Source organism: Stegostoma tigrinum, chromosome 32, assembly GCF_030684315.1.
Source record: "Stegostoma tigrinum isolate sSteTig4 chromosome 32, sSteTig4.hap1, whole genome shotgun sequence".
Taxonomy (NCBI): Eukaryota; Metazoa; Chordata; class Chondrichthyes; order Orectolobiformes; family Stegostomatidae; genus Stegostoma; species Stegostoma tigrinum.
In genome coordinates this window covers 17240257-17263630 of record NC_081385.1, presented here as the reverse complement: position 1 = coordinate 17263630, position 23374 = coordinate 17240257, and the positions used below count along the sequence as shown (strand labels likewise).

The following is a 23374-nucleotide window of genomic DNA, read 5'->3' as shown; positions in this document are numbered from 1 at the left end:
TAATCCACAGAAACAAAAATATACATCTTAAATCAAAATTTAAGATGTTTGAAATAAAGTAAATAATGGATTGCATTTAATGCACAGCATCAGAACCAAAACTATCCAATACTCTGTCTGCAAGATTGTACCACATGCCTTCATCGAGTCATAACAAATACAATTCCCACTTCACAATAAAACTTTAATTTTTTTAATCAACCTGTTCAGCAATGTTATTACACACCACGGGAGTAGATGGGATTTGAACCTGGGCCTCCTGATCCAGGGGTAGGGATCCTCCCTCTGTGCCACAACCATAATTTGGTTCAATGCACTGCAATATTACATGAGGAGAATGTCAACAAACTAATAGCATCTAATAACGGAAAAGTGTATAAAATCTGTTTCTGACTACGAGTGGTCGAAGTCTTTGAAAATTCAATTTTGTTCTAGAGTTCACACATTCAATAATTCAATCAAATCCACAAACTCGATCTTAAAAAAATTATACAATATTGAGGAGTGTAGTAAGAATGCTACTAGGCTAATTATTCAGAGAATAAGAGTTAGCAGTCCGAGAATTTTAAAAGTAAAAGAGCATCAGCAAAAGTGATGAACAAACTGCTGGACTGCCAATAAAAATCCAGTGGGTTGAGGAAACCCACCTCCCACACTCAAACTAGCCCATATATGATTCCCCTCTCATTATACAAGGAAGGGCTTTAAGTGTTCCCCAAAAATCATATCGAAAGCTACTCTGTTGTATCAAAAATGCAATTAACAGTTCAAGAAGGTCACCCACACAGGAAAATCGGGAACAAACATTAAGCGACAGCAATATCTATTTGACATGAATATATATAATTTACTTTGAATCCACAGAATTCAAAATCAGAAAGTGACATATCTGAACAAGGCTTCATGAATACAGTCAAACCTCATTGGCAAAAATCATATGAAGTCCAGAAGGTGGTACTCAGACATTAGAGGCAATGCAGAAAAGAGACACCCAGAGACATCAGAGTTACTAAAGGTGATTTTAGGAACAAATTCCAAACTAAAACATACCCAGGAATGTTATTCAAATATTTAGAAATAAAGGAATAGGAAACTGAATCCAGATAAAGGTTCAGATTTTGACACAATTGTATGGCACCAACTATATTAATAATTCTGCTAATGGACTCTTAAATCTTCTTGGTGTTAGAGTTATGAGGGCATTGTTGGAAAATTGAACGCAGCAACTTAATAATGCCCTTATGCCAGGATTGGGGCTTAGCTCCTCACATCAATTTCGTACTTATAAATTTGTGAGAGGGGGCTAAAGATAAAACAGATGATGATGAGTTGCTCTGTGTGCCCTATTTGACAGTGGTTTATATGGGCAAACTGGTGTCTTATGCAATAACTTTAATCTGAAAGTCAACGCAACATTAGGTTCATTTGGACATCTGCATACTGCATTATAAACGCACAGTGTCTGCAGTTGGTGCAGCACTTTGGATTCCAGAGGAGCTAGAGTGCTTATCTTGAGTGGCCACTGTATTCTGGCTGGTGGTGTGTTATACACAAACGGCAGCATTGATCTGTACAAAACGTCTGAAAACATGGTAAATCCTGGAACACTGTGATGGCTGTTTCATTACGATGACATTGACGTGACATAGAGCCATAGGAGGCCACCACTTCTGTTTAGTTTCAGCAGATTTTGCATATCTCACCTAAGGGTTCAGGTACTTGGTTGTTTAAAAGTTGTGTTACAGGTAGACAAGGTAGTTAAGAAGACATTAAGCACACCTGCCTTCGTCGTTCAAACCACTGAGTATAAGAGTTGGGATGTCGTGTTGCGGTTGCATAAGATGTTGGGAAGGCCATTTTTTGAATACTACGTACAGTTCTGATTGCTAGACTCTTAGAAGATTATTAAATTGGACAGGGCTTAGAAAACGATGTTGCCAGGACTAGAGGGTTTAAGTTATAAGGAAAGGTTGGATAGGCTGGGCCTTTTTTCACTAGAGTATGAGGCTGAGGTATACGGTCATAAATTCAAAGAGGTTTATAAAATCATGAGGGGCAGGCACAGATAAGGTGAATAGCAAAGATCTTTTCCCCAGGTAGGGCGAATTCAAAACTAGGAGGCAGATTTTTTAAGAGGAGAGGAGAAAGATTTAAATATGGATCTGAGGGGCAACATTTTCCACACACAAGATAGTTCGTACGTGGAAAGAACTGTCAGAGCAAGTGGTCGATGTTGAGCTGGATGAACACAGCAGGCCAAGCAACAGAGGAGCAAGAAAGCTGACGTTTCGGGCTTAGAAGCATCTGCAGTTCCTACTATCTCTAGTCGATATAGACACAGTTACAACATTTAAAAGACATTTGGATTAGTACATGAATAGAAAAAGATTTAGAGGGATGCAGGGTAACCGCAGGAAAGTGAGACCAATTTAGTTTGTGAAACTTGGTTGGCATAGACAAGTTGAACCAAAGTGCTTGTTTCTGTGCTGTATGACTGACTCCACTGCAACTATACAGACATTCTACAGAGTTTTGCACTGATGTATGCAATGGTTCAAAATCCATTGCAGCACAGTGACCTGTGCAAACCAACAGAGAAAGCAATTGTGTAGCTCAAGGGCTAAACTGAAGAATCCCAACTAAGGTATCCAAAGTTTGAACCAGGAATGGTAAAGTAGATAATGTGGTTCAATGCCAAAACACAAATTGAATACAAAACAAGACAGGACAGGGAGAAACAAGAGGTTTAAGAGGCAGAGTAAAATATTTTGTTAAATCTCAAAAATTAAAATCTGAATAAAGTATATGCTACATTATAAGATTTAATTTTCATGCAGGAACAGATTCAAAGAGTTTACAATCCATTATGTCCACAACTAGTTATCAAACATCCACCTATTCTAATCACATTTTCAAGCACTCCATAGTTATGGTGTTTCAGGTACTCATCGATATAATTTACAAATATCTGGAGGATTGCTGATCCTATCAGTTTTCAAGCCACAAGTTTCAGATGCCCACAACCTAATTTTCTGAAAAGAAAATTCCTCAAATCTTCTCTAAACCCCCTGCTCCTTGTCTTAAAATTGTGCCCCTCGTTACTGACTTCTCTATTAAGAGGACTCCTTTTCTTACTCCGCTTACGCCCCCCAGACTCTGTAAAATTCACTGAGTCTTCACTTCACAGCAGAATTGAGACAACATCCAGCCCAGACAACATCTTAGTGAGTGCCTTCTGCACCCATCCCTGGGTAATCACATCCTTCCTAAAGTGAGGCTACCAGAATTCCACAGTCAGTGCCAGTTTTTTTTTTAAAAACTACCTACATTTTTAAATGGTCTTATCGTGGAATGGACAAGTCCAACATTTTCTTGCAAATTTAGTTTCATCTGTTATCCAAATACAGAAACCTCAAGCTGCTCCAAGTGTTTAAATATCAAGATATTAGCAAGATACCAAATCAGTGAAATTTCTGAAATAGGCAAATCATGCACTTATAGATGCATGTTCAGTTGTGCATGCATAGGACACTGGAGTTGCTATCCAATTTATTCTGATGTGGTAAGCATAGATAGCCTCACTATCTGTGAGATTACAGATCATAATCATCACACCACTTTGGTGATGGTGTTACATAACGTTATCACAAACCTTCTGACTACAAGATACAGGCTCAAGATTGGAAGGTGTACACAGTTTAGAATTAACTACCCAGAAAGGAAATAATAACTGAATGGAAAATTATAAAAGGAAGCTCAGTTACTCAAAAGAGCAGACAAGAGGCTTTGCTGCCAGATGGATCAGTATGTTCAATTTTGGTATTTTCCAGTCTAACATGCATTCAGCAAATACAAACATTTTCACATTTAAAAAAAATCAAACCACTGTATGTAATAGGCAGACAAAATAACTGACACCATACACCGTAATTTAAACAATGTACAAATCTGCCTTACAGCTACAAAACCTAACAAAAAAAGCCCTCTACGTGATACATTGAGGCAGCATGGTGGCACAGTGGTTAGCACTGCTGCCACACAGCACCAGGGACCTGGGTTCGATTCCAGCCTCGGGTGACTGTCTGTGTGGATTTCCTCCGGGTGCTCCAGTTTCCTCCCACAGTCCAGAGATGTGCAGGTTAGGTGGATTAGGCTAAATTGCCCATAGTGTTCAGGGAGATGTGGGTTAGGTGGATTATAGGGGAATGCTGAGGTTTGGTGTGGACTTATTGGGCTGAAGGACCTGTTTCCACACTGCAGGGATTCTGTGGTCTATATAATCATATTGCTAATAATGATCCTCAAAATCAAAATTTAAAGGGGTGTTTCACATTGCTAAGTTATTAGAAACCTTGCTGAGCATTGAGAGATTTGTCACAGTGCCATGAACATTACATTACTGGACCCAATTGGTGCCATTATTTCCCTTTCTCAGATTCGAGGCCCATTCCCAACTTTTCAACATGCAGCCTCTCCTGGTGCTATGGCCCTTAGATCTACAGCAGGGAACTGCACCTAACAAGTGACAGGTCCACCACCTGCTCCACACTCTGCACAGGAATGGCCCATGTCTGGCAGAGCAATGCAGAAGACCTGCCATATAGCATCCAGACCAGAGGTACCAATGTCATCTGCGTCCCCAGCTAGACAAAATCAACAAGTCACAATATACCGCAGGAACGCTGCAGGCTAGTCCACATCACAGAGAGAAAATTGAAGAGGAAATGCCAGTGAGCTCATTCACCACCGAAACCTCACTAGCTAGCAGAAGTGGGAGGAAGGTCAAGGCTATGCTGTCAGCCACAAGGAGTGGCCCCACTAAGCTGGGGCCAAGCAGATCCCAAGAAGACGTCTTTGCTCTCTCCTCCCCGCCACCCCCCCCAAAAAAAAACACCAGACGGCAGCTATGATACTGCATGAAACAAGCACAAGACCAAACAGATGTTTCACTGCTCAATGAAAATAAGCCCTCCAGCCCAGAGTCAACGCTACAACTCCCTTGGCTCTACAATTGGGAAATCCACTACAGGAGACATTGTAAATAAAATGTTACATTTTTCTTTCACTCAAGTATTTTTACATTTATTTTAAAACTTATTTAATTTACCAATGTAGCAATTCAGTAATCTGAAGTACTGTATTGTATCTTTACAGTACAGGCACACTGTTTTAAAACCGTTTCTACTAAAGGAAGTCCTAGGAAACAAACCTTCAGTTCTAACAGTCATTCCTAATCAATGTTTCACTTAAAATCTCTGTATCAGAGGTCACAATTGTCAGGATTGGAACCATGACTTTACGAGAAACAGTTAGCACTTGATTAGTAACACTTGCTTTACTCTTCAGATCCTGCACTTGCAACAGAAAATTTGAGCTTTTTCTGCATTAGACTGCAATGCTTTTAAATGCAGCTCATTTCAAACTGAACTTAATGCAATCCCAACAAGTACCAGGGTAGTAAAGCAATCCAATCTTGTTGGCCATTATCAGATAGTACAAATGGAACTAACTGCGTCATGAGGAGGAGGAGGAATTTTGATACCTGGGACACTGGCACCACTATTGCAGAAAGATGAAACTTTCTAACCTAATCTCAACTGGTTTGTCTTTCTCCAGCACCTGTTGTCTATTGTCTAATCTAAGATGACTAGCAAAAACCATAATGCATGAAAGATTCAGATATATTATACTGTAGAAGTGATCTCACCAATGCTTTGTATTTTCAAAGCAAAAGGTCCCTACTTTTGTACTCAATGTGCCTTACAATAAACAATAGCATTCTATTAGTTTTCCTTCTTACTGGCTATATCTGCATATTAACCTTTTGCAATTCATGCACTAGGACACCCTGGTCACTCTTCACCTCTTCTTTTTTATTCTTCCTTACAAAATGGACAATTTCATATTTTCCCATATTATATCAAATATGCGACATCTTTGTCCATTCACTTAATGTATCCATGCCACTTTGTAGCTTCCTGAAGCCTTCACAAAGTAATTTGCTAACTGCGTTTTATCTATAAATTTAGCACCCATACTTTTGGTCCTTCATCCAAGTAATTGATACAAATTTTAAAAATTTGAACATGCATCACTAATCCCTGGGTCACACAACTTGTTACATCAGAAAGCTATAGAGATAGCTGATGCACTGATTCTAATTTTCTAAAAACTTTTGAGACTAACTGGATACTAGCGAACTGGAGACCAAATGTAATGCTGCAAGTTAAGAAAGGAGAAAAAGTGAGAAAGAAAGTAACTCACCACATTTAGCCTAATATCAGTCACAGGGAAATGTTGAAATCTAATCAAGATGTCTTCACAACGTACTTTGAAAACCACATATTAACAGAGTCAATATGAAAGAGAAACTTTTTTTGACAAATTTGTTCTTGACTTGAGGCAATAATTAGTAGGATGGAGAAAGACAAACTAGTTGATGATCTTCTCAAAGCATACAACAATCTGAAGGGGTTTGCTAGGAGACAAGCTTTATTCATACAGTAACAGAATCTAGAACATAGTGCACAATAAGTAGTGGTGGCTGTGGTTGGGCGAGGGGGCCCACAGTCACGGGATGGGAGTCTGATTGCTTAAGATTGATATGAGAGTTATGAATCTTTGAAGCAACAAGGGATTGAATATATCACTGTTGAGCTGTACAGATTTCCTGTCTCTCATGGAATGGCAGGAAGACAGGTAAAAGAATGGAGATGATATAGATATTCAGCCTTACCTTAGTGAATTATGGAGCAGACTAATGAGGTTATATAGACTGTTCTAGTTTTTTATATGATTAGAGAGAATGGATTAAATACATCTAAGCAAATACGGGAAAGGAAATAAAGAAAGGGAGAGAAAAGATTGCATTCAGGGCTTCCAGGGCACTTTTAAAATCTCCTAGAATAATTTAACCATTACGTGAAGGAATGTAACTCCACAATTTAAACTGGGGCAGACGGTATTGACTGGCACGACAACAAATATCACACAGTTAAACAGTACTCATTGCTTTAATTTCTAGACTCATCTTTCTATGGCATGTTTTACAGCCGACAAATTTGTCAATGTAGCAAAGATAATAAGGTGTAGAGCTGGATGAACACAGCAGGCCAAGCAGCATCAGAGCAGGAAAGCTGACGTTTCAGGTCTGGACCCTTTATAAAATTAAATCACTTTCTGAAGTAGAGTCCAGACCCGAAATGTCAGCTTTCCTTCTCTTCTGACGCTGGTTAGTCTGCTGTGTTCATCCAGCTCTACACCTTACCTCAGATTCTTCAGCATCGGCAGTTCCTACCATCAGTCAATGTAGCAAGTCTTTCAAACTAGTGTGAGAAGTTAAGGGCAAGATATTGTTTGTGCAAAACAGGCATGTTCACCTGAAAATTCTGGAAATTCACAATGCCAAGCTGGCCAATTTGCATATTAATAATAGCCTGCATTATGAAAATGCTATTTTATAGCAAGATCCATTCCAATGGTACTAAATAGATACACAGAATTTAAATATAAGCCCAAATACATGAATTTAAAGATTCGTCAAGATTTCTATTGCTAATTATTAACATTGGAAGTGCAAAATATTTTTCCCCCACAAGTTTTGTTAAAAGCAAAATGGTAATCAAGTAATTTTTTGATAGTGGATAATATGAGCCGCAAGATCTATGGAACTGCTCCATGCACAATGCCAGTCTAAACACTCAGGAGGATTACTTTTTTGACATCTTGAAAATATCATGAGCACTGAAAAACCTTTTCAAAGTACTTTGGCTGACGGACCACATACATAAAACTTAAGTGACAGAGAAGAAACTGTTTAGAGTTTAGTTTCACCCTAATATTTATTCATTTTCCACAGCAGAAACCACAGGTGTACCTACGTGATATAAATCGAAACACAATGCATCTTTTGGCAACATGAATAGATAGTATTTCTTCAGTTACGCAATAGAGATTTGTACAAGATGCCAAATGTAGTCACCTGATTGAGAACATTGGCAGGTATAATATTTCCAGTCAAACAATATTTGTTTATTGTGAAGGCATAAAATCTTATACAGAACAAAAATAAACAACTGAGAAAAACTATATGGCAATTAGATTTCACTTCTGCTTTAAAATTTCTGAAACCAAAGCAGAATTCCTCAGATTTCTTGAACTCGGACATGATTGATTATAGCAAGGATATCCAAAACTAGAGTTCTGTCTCTGTGTTTCGTCATTCTGCAGAAAGCTAAAAATATGGCTAAACCCCCTGCTCTATTTAACCTAGTGTAATGGCTGCAGAGCTAAAAGACACAATGATAGATAATGCTCATATTCCTTATTATTACAATCTAATAATTGCAGCGCCCAGGAAATGCATCACCTGGTGGAAAAAGTTTATACTTGATCCTCAGCCCCAAGAAATTACAGCAAGGGTTAAACTTGACATTTTTGATTCTTGTTGAACGGGAATATAATCACCATTCCCCTTCAGGTGTTTCATAATTTGGCCATCTACAGTTTCAAATTTACTACTGCATTCAATCTTTTTCTTGCAATTTCACATGCAGCAGCTTGAGACAATTCAACAAGGAAAAATCAGAAACAGCAATGGATGTAACTTTAAAAATCAAATTTCATTAGAGTGGCAGAGCTGTACAACATGGAAACAGACCCTTCAGCCTAACTCCATGCCAACTAGATATCCTAAATTAATGTAATCCCATTTGCCAGCATTTGGCCAACATCCTTCTAACCCTTCCTGTTCATATACCAATCAGATGCTTTTTAAATGTAACTGTCTTCACCACTTCCTCTGTTAGCTCATTCCATACCTGCACCACCTTCTGCATGAAAAGACTGTCCCTTTTCACCTTAAGCCTGTTCCCTCTAGTTTTTCATTCCCCCAACTTGGAGAAAAGACCTTGTCTATTTATCCTCATGCTCTTCATGATTTTATAAACCTCTACAAGGTCACCCCTCAGCCTCCTTCCAGGGAAAACAGCCCCAATGTATTCAGCCTCTTCTTACAGCTTAAACCCTCCAACCCTGGCAACATCCTTGTTAACCTTTTCTGAACCCTTTCAAGTTTCATAACATCCATCCTATAGCAGGGACCAGAACTGAACAGTATTACAAAAGTGGCCTAGCCAATATCCTGTAAGGCTACAACATGACCTCCCAACTTCTATACTCAATGCAGTGACCAATAAAGGCAAGCACACCAAATGCCTTCTACACTATCCTGTCTACCTGGGACTCTACTTTCAAGGAACTATGAACCTGCACTCCACAACCTCTCTGCTCCACAACAGGACTTTACCATTAAGTGTACAAGTCCGGCCCCGATTTACCTTCAGAAACGTTGTGTCACAATTCACGGGAAACCAACTGAATATTCTGAATAAATCATAAATCGAATGACCGTCAAGTGATTTTGTTTTGCTGTCACCAACAAGTGAATGTTGTTTCTTTTCATTTTCTCCCCTTCTCTCTTTTTAACAGGTTTGTGAAAGCTTTTTGAACAAGACTTTGTGACCTGTTCTGATGATTCATTATGTGGCTTGGTGCCAGTTTCTGTCAGTGCAGCTTGTCATGATGTTCGCCACTACTCAGTAATGGGATCTCTCTGTGGGCAGTTGAACTGAGACAAGAAGTAAAGAAAGGAGGAGTAGGCCAATTGGCCGGTCTGCAGTGCTCCGCCATTCAATAAGATTGTTACTAATGTCAAAAAAGAACAAACTTTCATTTATCTTAGGCTATATTCAACTTTAAGATATCTCAAAGGACACTGTGTTGTAGTAGTCACTGGTGAAGAGAAATCATGCAGCCAATTTGCACTTAAAGCACCTCAAAAAGCAACAATGACCACAATCTGTTTTGACTATATGTTGGATGGACAAACATTGGACAGAACTGCAGGAAAACACCGTAGTAATCTTAACAATACCAAAAGATGTTTTATGTCTATCTCACAAGGTAGACAGCAACTCAATTTAACAGCACCTCCAAAAAAGAATACACTTTCCTGTGTAGTTTCCATTTTGTATCACAAAGGTATCAAACTTAACTACATGCTCTCTGGGGTGCCGACATGAATGCATTATCGTTTGACTCAGGGTTAAGAAATAAATGAAAATTGACCTGTGAAAATACATATAAGTGCATTTTATAGCTGTACTGTGTACTTCCAGGGATCAATAGTGATTAGAAGAATTTCTAATCTTGTGAATAACACGACATTTGTCTTTAAATTGCCAAAAGTAGGTTTTAAAACTTCTCATAAATAAATATCGATTTACTGGAGTCCAACAAAGACCACAGAGAACAATGTGTTTTCCACAAAAGACCTTTTTCTTCATCATGAACATAAATCAACTTTCAGGATTGAATTGAAATCATTTTCTTTCAATGGTGAAAAATCGTTGAAAGTATATTTGCTGAAAATTTAAGCAATGAGAAAAAAGTTAGGGCAGGTTTTAATTTTCCTGGCTTTTTCCGACTAATTACAAGCGTCCCAGTTGTTGTAGGCAGCTATCTAGGATTTCTGCATGATCCTGACACAATTCCAGTCTATACTTCAGCAATGACCGTCTTCTTGCAATTTCTTTTTGGAAGAATAAGGCAGGAAAACATCAAGCAAGTGTCAGTACTCTTGTTATACGAACTATGCATAAAGCTACCCTGCACTTGAAGAAACAGGTTTTCCTATTTTCCTCCAAAATATAAATAATGCATTTCACAACAAAAAATATCACTTTACATGAAATGGCACAGACAATGTTCCCACTGGATTCAAATAATACCATTTACTGTTATGACTGAACTGGCCAAAATACATGATTAATATTGTTAAATTCAATGAACTAAAATAGAAGGCTACATTTTAAAATCAAAAGGTGAAAGACATTATTTGGCACCTTGATTTGAAAGATCAAATCACACTTGCCCTTCACATCTGCAGTTGGCAAAAAGATGGTGTTTATATTGCTAAATTGATGCTGCAGCTCCTCTCAGTATGTTTTTGATCCCCAAAAGATTATAAATGTAATCACAGACTTTCACGTCTTTACTTCAATATTACTTCAAAGTTGCATTATCTGATAATTAAAGTTGATACATGAAAAACAAAAAAAATAACCTAAGCTACACCTAGAGCATTCCAAAAATGCACTCAATTTTAAGACAATTTAACACCACTGATTTCTCTCCCAAAAACTCTATAGTAATATGGTAACACCCAAAGAAATCAGAAACGTAATCTACAAAATATGACTTTTTTCCAAACAAAATAGATCTGGGTTCTACCTTCCTACAGTGAAGCACAAGAATATGGTATTTAATATGAAATTTGAGGGTGCATACATGAGGATCAATGGTCGGCACAACACTGTGGGCTGAAGGGCCTGTTCTGTTCTATGTTCTATGGTCATTAAATGCGAACAATGCAGAAAAAAGGAAAAAGTTCAAGTCAACTGTCTACTACCTTTTTTGATGGACCTGAATTTGATGAAAGTAGGGTCATGTATTAGAGACCAGTGTTAGATTTTGTAAAAAACACATCTTTCTAATTTTCTTTATTTCTAATTGTGGACCAAACTAAGAAGACTGCTTTTAAAACAAGAACCGAAGGAACAGTTATAGTTTTAAAAACACATTACTGGAACTCAGTGTTGTGTTTATACTGCTGCTTTGTTCAAGCACAAGTGGAAGATGTTTGACATCTAACTGTATTGTGGCTTTATGTTCTAAACATGCACCGCCTACAGACTGCTGAATTACTTTTCAGTTAGGACCAGTTGTGAAGGCAAGAGTTAACAATAATTGGGTGTCCTCCCACCATATGTCTTCAAAGAAGTGAAAAGACTTGGATATGAAGATCAGAGATCAGACGGACTTGGACAAAAGCAAAATGGGCATCTTAACAAAATGGACAACTGGACTGGTGCTTGAGCTTGTGCTTCCCCATTTTTCCCTCCACCTATAAAATCCATGTTTGCTTATCGCTTTGCCTGGGTACATGCGTATAAGCAGGGTTCAGAGTTTCAATTAGCAGAATTATATGGTGATAATTCACGTCGCTGATTGCCCAGATTAGAATTTATTCATCTGCAATGAATAGTTCATGTTACATACAGAAACGAGGTTAGTAGTTTCTATTAACCAAAGTCAAGCAGAAAGGTGACTTGCAGATTGCAATTAAACTACTCCTAGTTAACTTCTGTAATCTCCCTAGAAGTAGTAAGACTTGAATGTTAGTGCATTTGCCCAAGTGGATCGTGACAACGTACAATTTTAAGAATTCCAAATAAAACTCACATTTACAAACATGGATTCTCTAACTTTTGTTGCATGAGACTAATTTGTTTAAGTTCGTAGGTCCCTTAGTTCTTGGTACCACTACGCTAATGCACAAGAACATGTGAGGTGTGTAAATCAGAGGGAACACTGTTTATAATGTGTACTTTTCAACCAAATAAAAATCTGCATTTTTAAAAATATACTGAATCGTCCAGCAATGTCATAAAAATGAAAATGCTGGTGCTTACAGCAGCGAGACAGGGTCTAAAATCAATCAAAAAATCTTAACTAGAAATAACAGACATGAAAGGCAAGAGGAACAGCCTGAATGAGTACAGCTCTAACAAGACAAGAAGCTCAAGACCATCAAAACAAAACAGCCCCAATGATCAGTATTTCATCTAATCTAAAATATTCACTCCCTCCACCAATGCACAGTAGTAGCAATGTGTACCATCTACAAAATGCACTACAGCAGCTCAACAAGTCTTTTCAATTGCACCTTCCAAACTCATCACCTCCACACTGTCAAAATGGCAGGGCAGCAAACCCTGCAAGTTACTAACCAAAATAAATACAATCCTTATATGGAGGTATACTAGGTCTCCTTCTCTGTCACTAGATGAAATCCCAGAATTGCCTTGCTAACTGCACTATGGGTACAACTGCATTGCTGTAGTTCAAGGCAGTAGATCGCCAACACCTTGCTCTGTGCAAATTAGAAATGTGCAATGAATGTGTTGAGTCAGCAACACCCACATTCCAATCATTTCTTTTAGCCCGATCTTTAAAACGCAGGCAACTGCAACAAATTGTACTTTGAGACCCACATGCTGGAATCCAGCGTATGGTGAGAAACAGAGCACAGTTTTAACATGAAGGCATATACTTTAACAAAAAGTAAAACAAATTTAAGATACTGATACTTAAACACGGGTGAGGTCGCGGAGGACTGGAAAATTGCTAATGTTGTCCCCGTGTTTAAGGCTAACAGGGATAATCCAGGTAATTATCGACCGGTGAGCCTGACGTCAGTGGTAAGGAAGCTGCTGGAGAAGATACTGAGGGATAGGATCTATTCCCATTTGGAAGAAAATGAGCTCATCAGTGATAGACAACGTGGTTTTGTGCAGGGAAGGTCATGTCTTACCAACTTAATAGAATTCTTTGAGGACGTGACAAAGTTGATTGACAAGTGAAAGGCTGTAGATGTCATATACACGGATCTCAGTAAGGCAGTTGATAAGGTTCCCCATGGCAGGCTGATAGAGAATGCGAAGTCGCATGGGGTTCAGAGTGTGCTAGCTAGATGGATAAAAAACTGGCTAGGCAACAGGAGACAGTAGTGGAGGAAGGGGCTTTCTCAAATGGAGACTTGTGACCAGTGGTGTTCTACAGGGATCTGTGCTGGGACCACTGTTGTTTGTGATATATGTAAATGATTTGGAGCAAGATATAGGTAGTCTGATTAGCAAATTTGCAGATGACATGAAGATTGGTGGAATAGCAGGTAGTGAAGGGGACTGTCAGAGATTACAGCAAAATATAGATAGATTGGAGAGTGGGGCAGATAAATGGCAGATGGAGTTCAATCCAGGCAAATGCGAGGTGATGCATTTTGGAAGATCTAACTCAAGAGCGAACTATACAGTAAATGGACAAGTCCTGGGGAAAACTATGTATAGAGAGATATGGGTGTTCAGGTCCATTGTTCCCTGAAGGTGGCAATGCAGGTCAAATAGAGTGGTCAAGGCGGCATACGGTACGCTTTCCTTCATCAGACTGGGTATTGAGTACAAGAGTTGGCAGGTCATGTTACAGTTGTATAAGACTTTGGTTCAGCCACATTTAGAGTACTGAGTACAGTTCTGGTAGCCGCATTACCAAAAGGACGTGGATGCTTTGGAGAGGGTGCAGAGGAGGTTCACCAGGATGTTGTCTGGTATGGCAGGCGCTAGCTATGAAGAAAGATTGAGTAGATTAGGATTATTTTCATTAGAAAGACAGAGATTAAGGGGGGATCTGCCTGAGGTCTACAAAATCATGAGGGGCATAGACAAGGTAGATAGCAAGAAGCTTTATTGCCCCCAAGAGTAGGGGACTCAATTACTAGGGGTCATGAGTTCAAAGTGAGAGGAGATAAGTTTATGGGAGATATGCGTGGAATGTTCTTTACGCAGAGGGTGGTGGGTGCCTGGAACGCGTTGCCAGCGGAGGTGGTAGACACAGGCAGGATAGTGTCTTTTAAGATGTATCTGGGCAGGTATATGGACAGGCAGGGAGCAAAGGGATAGAGACCCTTAGAAAATAGATGACAGGTTTAGACAGAGGATAGTGATCAGCGCCGGCTTGGAGGGCCGAAGGGCCTGTTCCTGCGCTGTAATTTTCTTTGTTCTTTGATATAGAATCGCGATAATAGCACAGGAGGTGGCCATTATACTTTTGCCAGTTTTTGGTACAGAAACCCAAGTCATACAACTCCCCTGCTCTTCTCCTGTTAACATGACTTTTTAAATCCCTTCGGGTACTTATCCAATTCCCTTTTAAAAGATTACTAATTAATCTACTTCCACTATTATTTCAGGCCTTCCAGATCTCAAAACATGTAGAACTTCTGCAAGTTGCCTCTGATTTTTTTTTTGCTGATCACCTAAAATCTACGCCTCTGGTTACTGATCCTCAAGCCATCAAAAACATTTTCTTAATAATTATTTAAATCATTCATGATTTGGAACATATCTGTCCAATTTCCTAACTTTCTCTGCTCTAAGAACAATACCAGATTCTCCAATGCCTCCACAACTGTAGTCCCACATCCCTAGTACCACTGCAGTAAATTTTTTCTACGCACAAGGCCTTGGCATTCTTCATGAAGTGTTGTGCACAGAATCGATCACAAAACTGCTGCTGGGACATGATCTGTGCTCCAAAACAGACTTAACACAGCTTCTCTGCTTTTGTAACATATCTTTAAAATGATAACGCAAAGGATATTTTCCAAATCAACCTGTTCAAAAGAGTTGTTATTGTACACCTCTGGAGCAGGTTGTACTTGAGCTCAGGCCTGTTGGCTCAGAGGTAGGGGCACTAGCACCGAGCCACAAGAACCCACAATGTCAGGGATATCAATCCTTGCAAATAAATTTCTCCTGTCAAAGATCTGTACAATTAAACTTTCAACTTTCTCTGCTCCAGCATTTATGCTCTGTAAAACTGTATTGTCCAGTTTATAATCGCTTTTTTTTGTTAATTTTCCTACACACTAAAATTAATAACCTTGATGTTAAATTGCTGTTTTGAACTCTAATACTGTCATACATACTTAATTTGAGTTTTGTGTTATCTTGTAAGCATTGATATTATCCTGGGTACCTTGGTCATTAAGACAGAAAAGAAGGGTATATCAACAGATCCTTCCACTCTGACAAGCAACTCTTCACCTTTCTGTCCATTAGCCAAATTTATATCCACTCTGATAGCATCTTTTTAATTTCTTGAATTTTTTCCCTAACAAGTTGACATTTTTGCTACAAAAGTCCCAGTTTGTTTCTGGGGTCGGGAAAGAAGTGTGTTTTTAAAAAGGTGGCTATACAGATACTTCTTACTGCACCTCAATCTTTAACTATGCTTTCGTATGCATTTCACTCACTGCAGAGAAACAACTTATTTCCACCAACTTTCTACCTTAATGCTTTGTATGAAACATTCTAAGCCTCAATAAATGTTATAATGGATTATGTTAGCAAAATCATTTCTACTGCTCAGTTTAAAGAAAATCCGTGAGAACAGCATTAAATTTATGCTTAGTTAGCACAAGTCAACACTATAAATTGCACAATTTGCAATAAAATAAGAATCAGATTCTATTCTGCAGCTTTTTTGTTTGGCAACAGGATAAAAGAGGTGAAAGGTAAGCAGTGCACACAAAAGAGGAAGGTTTAAATACAGATATTGGAGCCATCAAGTAAAATTAAGGAATTTCATTTCAAAGTGAAATTCAATTACAAATCTAACTGATTTTAAAGTAATGAATGTCATTCAAAGAATTTGCAAACTTTGTCTACATTAATTTATTTTTCAATTAAATCTGACAACCCAATCTAACAAACAAAATATTTTATTTCTATTCAAAATAAGCTACGTTGTCTAACGTTTGAATGGCTTGATAGCAAACTAGAAGAAAATATTCATCATTTAAAATACTCATCTAGAGCTTGGAACAACACCAACCTGCCTGAGAACAAACACCAAGTCAGTCAAATCTGCTTCCTCAGCACACTTTGTTTAAGTAGTGAAATGTGGACAATATATGGTTGGCAGGTGAAAAAGATTGGAAGGAGAAATATTCTCCTTACCTCATCTCACACCCTCAGCATCTCTTGGCAGAGCAACGTCACTAATTCTGAGGTGTTGGAGCATGCTAATTCCAATATACCACTCATTAAGAATCCAATGCTACCTACACTGATCCGGCAATACTCATCAGATGGGTAGTGACTGTAAACCGTCTGGTGAACTATAACTAGGTTACAAATGCCCGAGTGTTCACACTTTCACTGCAAGGACATTTATAAAAGATAGGTGGTGATGGATAATGACATGGACGACAGGAAGGTTGTCTCTGATGACTGACCCCTGGAAGGTCAAATTTTGGAAGGCCATTGAAAGATATGAAAAGATCAGCTGCCCAAGATGTGGGTGCAGAGGAATCACAGGTCAGTCTTGCTCCCCCCGTCTTCCTCTACACCAAGTGCACTGAGACTGCCATGCCAGAGAGGCTTCCTGAGTCACGCCACTAGGCACAACACTAAGTACCACAGCTGAAACCATCATTTCATCACAAGGAAGGCTGCCAAAAACTTGGTTTTGTAACCTCCAACAACTTAATAGATACTAAAATATAACAACAGAAATCTGTTAAATACAACTTGTGCTTTATTATATCCCTGAAATCTGCTTCCTGATTGCCACCATAAGCTTTCCTCGCATTTGTAGTCCAGAAAAATGAAGAAACTTCAAGACATGATACACCAAAACCTTTTGATAAGTTTCATACAAAAGACTGAGTTAGACTCAAAGTACTAGAGATTTATCGTAAATCATAGCAATGGATAAAGATTTGGTTAAATGACAGGAAATGAATTTCATCAGGGGAGAGGAAATAGCAGTGATTGGTTACAGAGTAGGGAAAACAGACTGGTATATTGCAGGGACAAACGTAAATTAATAACTTTTTACTTCAAACAGTACTAAATTAGCAGAATTAGCAGGCAGGAGGCAATTTGCATATTTTCTGGCATAAAAAGGGTGAGAAGACTAACATGTGAAGTATATGCACAGAAGTCAGTAACATGCACATCAATGAGTGGCGTCAAATAGCTAAAGTTTGAGTTGAAAGAATCCCAAGCCTTAGTAGGATTAATTCTGAAGATGGCCTGCCAACATAACACAATTTAGAATCAATAGAATTTTAAGTCATATTATCAGAACAATCAAGTTCATATTATTCCAAATCCAAAACACACCTACAGTATTATCCCAGTTTCTGCCAAAGACAAAAAGAAAGAGTACCAAGGGCCAGAGACAATGATAAATTAACCCTCAGCATTAAAAAATCTGATTAAAGAGAAAATAGACGACTATGGGCTTTGCAGGCTTGAAGCAGTTACCTTGAGAGTAATCCAAGATCTACACAAGTACAGGAAAGACAAAAACATACCATTTGTTAGAATGGGATGGGTTGAAACATACCAGTGGCCACAGGCTTAAATCAGTAAAACGCAACATCATCCCTCACTCCCATCCCAGGCCCCAAGAAAACCTTCAACATTAAACAGATGTTGACCTGCACATCTGCTAATGTGGTAAATTGTATCTGTTGTTCCCGATGTGACCTACGCTCAGTTTGTGACAAACGATTGCACCTCCCAGCCACGAACCACTTCAACTCCCAAACCCTCCCCCCAACTCCTTGGATGACATGTCCATCTTGGGCCACCTCCACTGCCACATCAATGCCACCTGAAGATAGCAGGAACAGCACCTCATTTTGCTTGGGAAACCTGCAGTCCAATGGTCTCAATGTGGACTTTGCAAGCTTCAAGATCTCCACAATCCTGTCCTCATCCCAAAACTAGCCCAGCAGAGACCCGGCTTTTCTCCCACCTATCCACTCCTCTCACCTCAACCTCAGTCCCCAGCCCCCCATCTCAACCTCCTACCTCCCAGCCTCATCCCCGCCTCCTTGACCTGTGTGTCTTCCCTTGACTAACCAAACACTATCCTAACTCCCCACCTACACTCAACCTTTCCCAGTTCCATCCCCGCCTCCTTGACCTGTCCAACTCCTCTCCACCTATCTGCTCCTTGATCCAACTTCCATCCACCTCCCCCTCTCTACTTATTTCAGAATCCTCCTTCCCCTCCACCATTTCTGAAGGGTCCAGGCCCGCAACGTCAGCTTTCCTGCTCGGCCTGCTGAGTTCATCCAGCTCTGCACCTTGCTATCTCACAATATCGTTACGTTTATTGCACAAAATGATCAAATTATGGGAAGTGTTCCCAACTGAAAGGGTGGTGAAAGTCCTAAAATTTCATAAATAATTAGGAACAAAGGAAATTCAGCACAATAAAAGTCCAGCTAGTTCACCATCTGCCAGTTTAGCAACTGTGCAATATAAACCTGAGACTGATGACTAATTATGGCATGATTTAATATAGTACAAAAATTACATCAGAAAATTCCAGTGGCTACATCAAGGCTCCTGCGCTTACCTCATTTAACATCTTAAATTACTTGTACACAGGTAGGAAGAATATGGACTTCAAAGATAAAATAAGGAGTACAATTTTAAAGGTTGGGGTTAAAACAGATGGATCTGAGTAGATATGTGCATAGATTATTGAAGGTGTCAGGACAGAAAGACAAAGCAATTAATGAAGTCTACAATATCCTTGACTTTATTATCGAGACATGAGAATAGAGGAGTGAGAGGTTATGCTGAACTTGTATGCATCTTTAGACCTCAGCTTAAGTACCATGTACTGTTCTGGATAGACATCATAAGGAGGACATGAACAGATTGAAGAGGGTGCAGATTTACAAAAATATTTCAAGGGATGAGAAAGTTCAGTTGTGAAGATAGATTTGAAAGGTTGGTACCATTCTCCTTGGAAAGATAGAAACTTTTAAAATCATGAGGTGGCTGGAACCAAATAGGGTTAAAAATATTTATTTAAAAATTCATTTGCAGGATGAGTGGGTTGCTGGATAAGCCAGCATTTATTGCCCACCCCAAAGGGAAGTTAACCGGCAACAACATTGCTGTGGGCCTGGAGTCACAGGTAAGGATGGTTTCCGTCCCTCAAGGACATCAGTGATCCAGACGGGTTTTTTTACTTACAATCAACAATGGCTGCACAGTCATCATCATTTTAATAACAAATTTTTATTGCATTTAAATTTTACCATCTGCCTTGATGAGATTCAAACCCCGGTCCTCAGAATATTATCTGGATTTCTGCATTAACGGTCCAGTGATAATATCACTAGGCCATTGCTTCTCTTGCTCAGTAAAGGATCACGAATGAGAGAGTACAGAGTTCAAGCGATTTTCAAAGGCAGCAAATGCAATGTGAGAGAAAAAAATCAATCCAAGTGGTTCAGGTCTAGAATGTCCTGTATGGAAGTCTTTGGAGGCAGTTTCAATTGAGGCATTTGAGGCGACACTATTTATACTAAAATCATCTAATGTGCACGGTCAAGGAAATGGCAAGCAAATAGCACTAAGTCATGACATGTTCATCTGAAGAGCCAGTGCTGATATGATGTGGAGAATGGTTTCTGTTTGTACTGAAAAATTTGTGCAACTGTGGCATGCAGTATCCTAAAATGTTGTTTTCTTCTTCTGGAATTCCATTTAATGTGCACTTGAATGTATTTTAAATCCAGTTTAACATTTAAGCATCAAGTCCGTAGATAGAATAAAATACTGATTTGCAGCTTCATGTTGAATTTCTCTCTCATCCAAACCACTGGGATTTTCTGATGTAATTTCTGTGCTATATTAAATCATGCTATAATTAGTTATCAATCTCAGGTTTATATTATACAGTTGCTAAACTGGCAAATGGATCATGATCTGTCATGATTTTAAAAGTTTCTGTCTTTCCGAGGAGAATGGTCCCAACAGTTGCCCATTAGTTCTTTCATTCTGGATCATGATCTGTCATGGTCTACATGATCCACACACTTTAGAAAGCTAAATGCAACAACTGGATCACTTTTTCATCCCAGACAGAACAAGTTCCTTCTTACTTATAATCCAATCATTCTTTCCCTGCGGCTATTCTGATTGCTCATTTGTGTATCTTTTCAGCAGCCAGAATATTCTTTTCACACAGTGGCAACCAGAAATGTTCATGTTATTCCAAGTGCAACTGCGACAGTCATTTCTAAAATGGCAGAATTATCTCATTATTTTTGGCACAATATTTATCTCTTCTCCAACATCTGATTTACTTTAATCACTGCTGCAGAGACATCCACAATAGCTTCAGTTTATAACCTACTGATCTTCTATATTCCACGAACTCTTTCTTTTAAGCAATAATCCCTTCCTCACATTAAATTCCAACTGCTCATGTGTTTCCAATTCCCAAGTATAATCAAGACATCCAACAGATTTTAAGTCTATAACCTGTATATGGTTTTGTCTTAGTGCAATTTAAACAGCTACGCTGGCGAGTCCTGGATCCTGATTATTGGCAAAAGGTAACAAGCATCTGTGGAACCACAGTGGCATGATGACAATTGCTGCACGACTAACTTTTAGGTTCTACGAGCCAACCAGTTACTTATCCATTTCAAAATATCCCCCGATCCCATCTTGCACTACCTTCAGTTCAACCTTTCCAAAAGAACCGCATCAAATGCTTTGCTGCCCATAATTCAATGTCCTCTTCATTAAAGGTCAAGCTCAGATTTTGTGACCATGTCGCAGACATCTCCATTTGGTCCACAAGCATGACCTGAGTTTCCACAGACTTGAGTTTAATTCACCATCAAGCTCTCTCCTTTACATTCCTGACCTCAGCCTTCTGTAGAGTTCGAGTGGAATTCAAAAGAAGCTCGAAGAACAGTATTTCATCTTCCACTTAACAGCCTTCTGAACTCAGAACCAAATTCACCAACTCCAGTACCCATCTTTATACTACGAATCTTGAATTTTAATGTTACAGCTTTTGGATAATGCTGTTCATTACTTTGTCCTTCACACTTGCATAGGACAAATACTTTGTTTCTTTATGACTCTCTTTACTTTTTGAACCATGCCATCATCATCACCACTGAAGTTTTCTTTCCCTCTACATCATCAACATAATCATCTCTTTTGTTCTTCTTCCCCATCCACAGCTTTCAAAAGCTAAATGCCATCAAGTTCCCACCTCCCTTCGGTCTGAAAGATGAGAGAATTTGAAATATTAACAGTTTTTCTCTCAACATATACTTCAGACCTACATAAAAACTAAACTGAACAATTGGCCATTCAGCTCCTCAATCCATCTCCTTCATTTTATAAGATGATTATTGATTGTGATATCTACTTCTCTAGTATGGTTTCTAATTTCCCAAAATTAATGGGACCCAACATGGGACTTGCTGAACGTTTCCAGCACTTTGCACTTATTTCAGATTTCCTGCATTTGTTATTGTATTTTGCATTTACGTCATGGTTTAAAGGGATTACAAAAATCTAAAACTGCAACATCTACTGGCATATTAGCTGAAGAAAGTTAATTGTCTGTTAAAATGCACCATGATTGAACAGGATACTCTGACACACTCTAGATTGCATGTAATTAAAACCGAACTGGGCTGCAAAAGTTTCAGATTCTACAGTTTTACATGATCAAGGAAATCCATGTCATTCAAACTCAACTCAAACAAAACTGCACGTGAAAACAGGCTTCAAATGCAAAGGACCGGAAGCAACTAGAAGTCACACAAAAATCACAGGCTTGAGGACAGAAGGACAGTTTTTTGAGGGAATAGGGACTCAAACATTGATAAATCAATAGCTCAGTGATACAATGGATTGGAGCATCTATGAGGAGGAATTCCTTCTCTCCGAAGGTAGTAAATTTGTGAAATTCTTTAGCACTGAGGGCTCTGTGGCTAGGCAGTTAAATATACTCAAGGCTGACAGTTTTTTCTTTAAATCAGTAAGGGAATCAAAGTTTGTGGGGAAAAGGCAGGAAAGTGGAGTTCAGGATTATCAGATCAGCCCTGTTCTCACTAAATGGCTGACCAGAATCAATGAGCTGAATGACCCTGCTTCTGCTTCTGTGTCTTATAAGCTGAAACATGCTAACACAATGACAGATTTCTAACAAATCATTGTCAGGAATACATACTATGTGGCCGATAACGAATGGAGTACATATTCTGGTGGATCACCAGGAGAATGCAGGTCATTAGCTTGAAATATGTTTGGATCCCATATAAGCCACAGCTTATATGGCATTAGAACAGAAACAGGTTATCAATACTGTTGATTACGGCAATAAATATTTGCTTATTGTATGTTGGAAGTAAAGAATTAGGTGTCAGGGTTCAAGTCAATCTGTGAAGCTTGAAAAATAAAACCCAAAACAGGGATGAACTTATATGTTAAGCATAAAACATGGACTGTCAATATGGGTGGTCACCATTTTGAAATATGAAACAAATGTAACTCTAGTAATTCATATTAAATTAATGTGGCATGGTTTATTGAGCAATTGCAAAGAATACTCACATTAAAGCTTTTTTAAAAAACTGTCAAATTCATTTCCTCAGTATACTCCAGAGTTAATTATTATTACTTTGCAATCTAGATCACGTGACACTGTTTCAGAGTCACTGCTCTACAGTAAATCATCTTCCTCAATGAGTTGAATAGTCTGCATTTTATGAATAAGCTGATGACAGTCTGTACACCAAATGAAGGCACAATTCAATGAGAAAACACAACACATCAAGGCAGAACACTTCCACTCTATGATGGTCTACATCTCTCGGTCCAAACATGACCTCAAATTGGTTGCT

The 23374-nt window shown here is 38.7% G+C and overlaps 1 protein-coding gene across 4 annotated transcripts in view; it reads right to left on the bottom strand.

The window, feature by feature from the left end:
- Positions 1-23374, bottom strand: part of zbtb44 (zinc finger and BTB domain containing 44) — an 85215-nt gene that overhangs the window by 46835 nt on the left and 15006 nt on the right. The gene's annotated exons all lie outside the window — the stretch shown is intronic.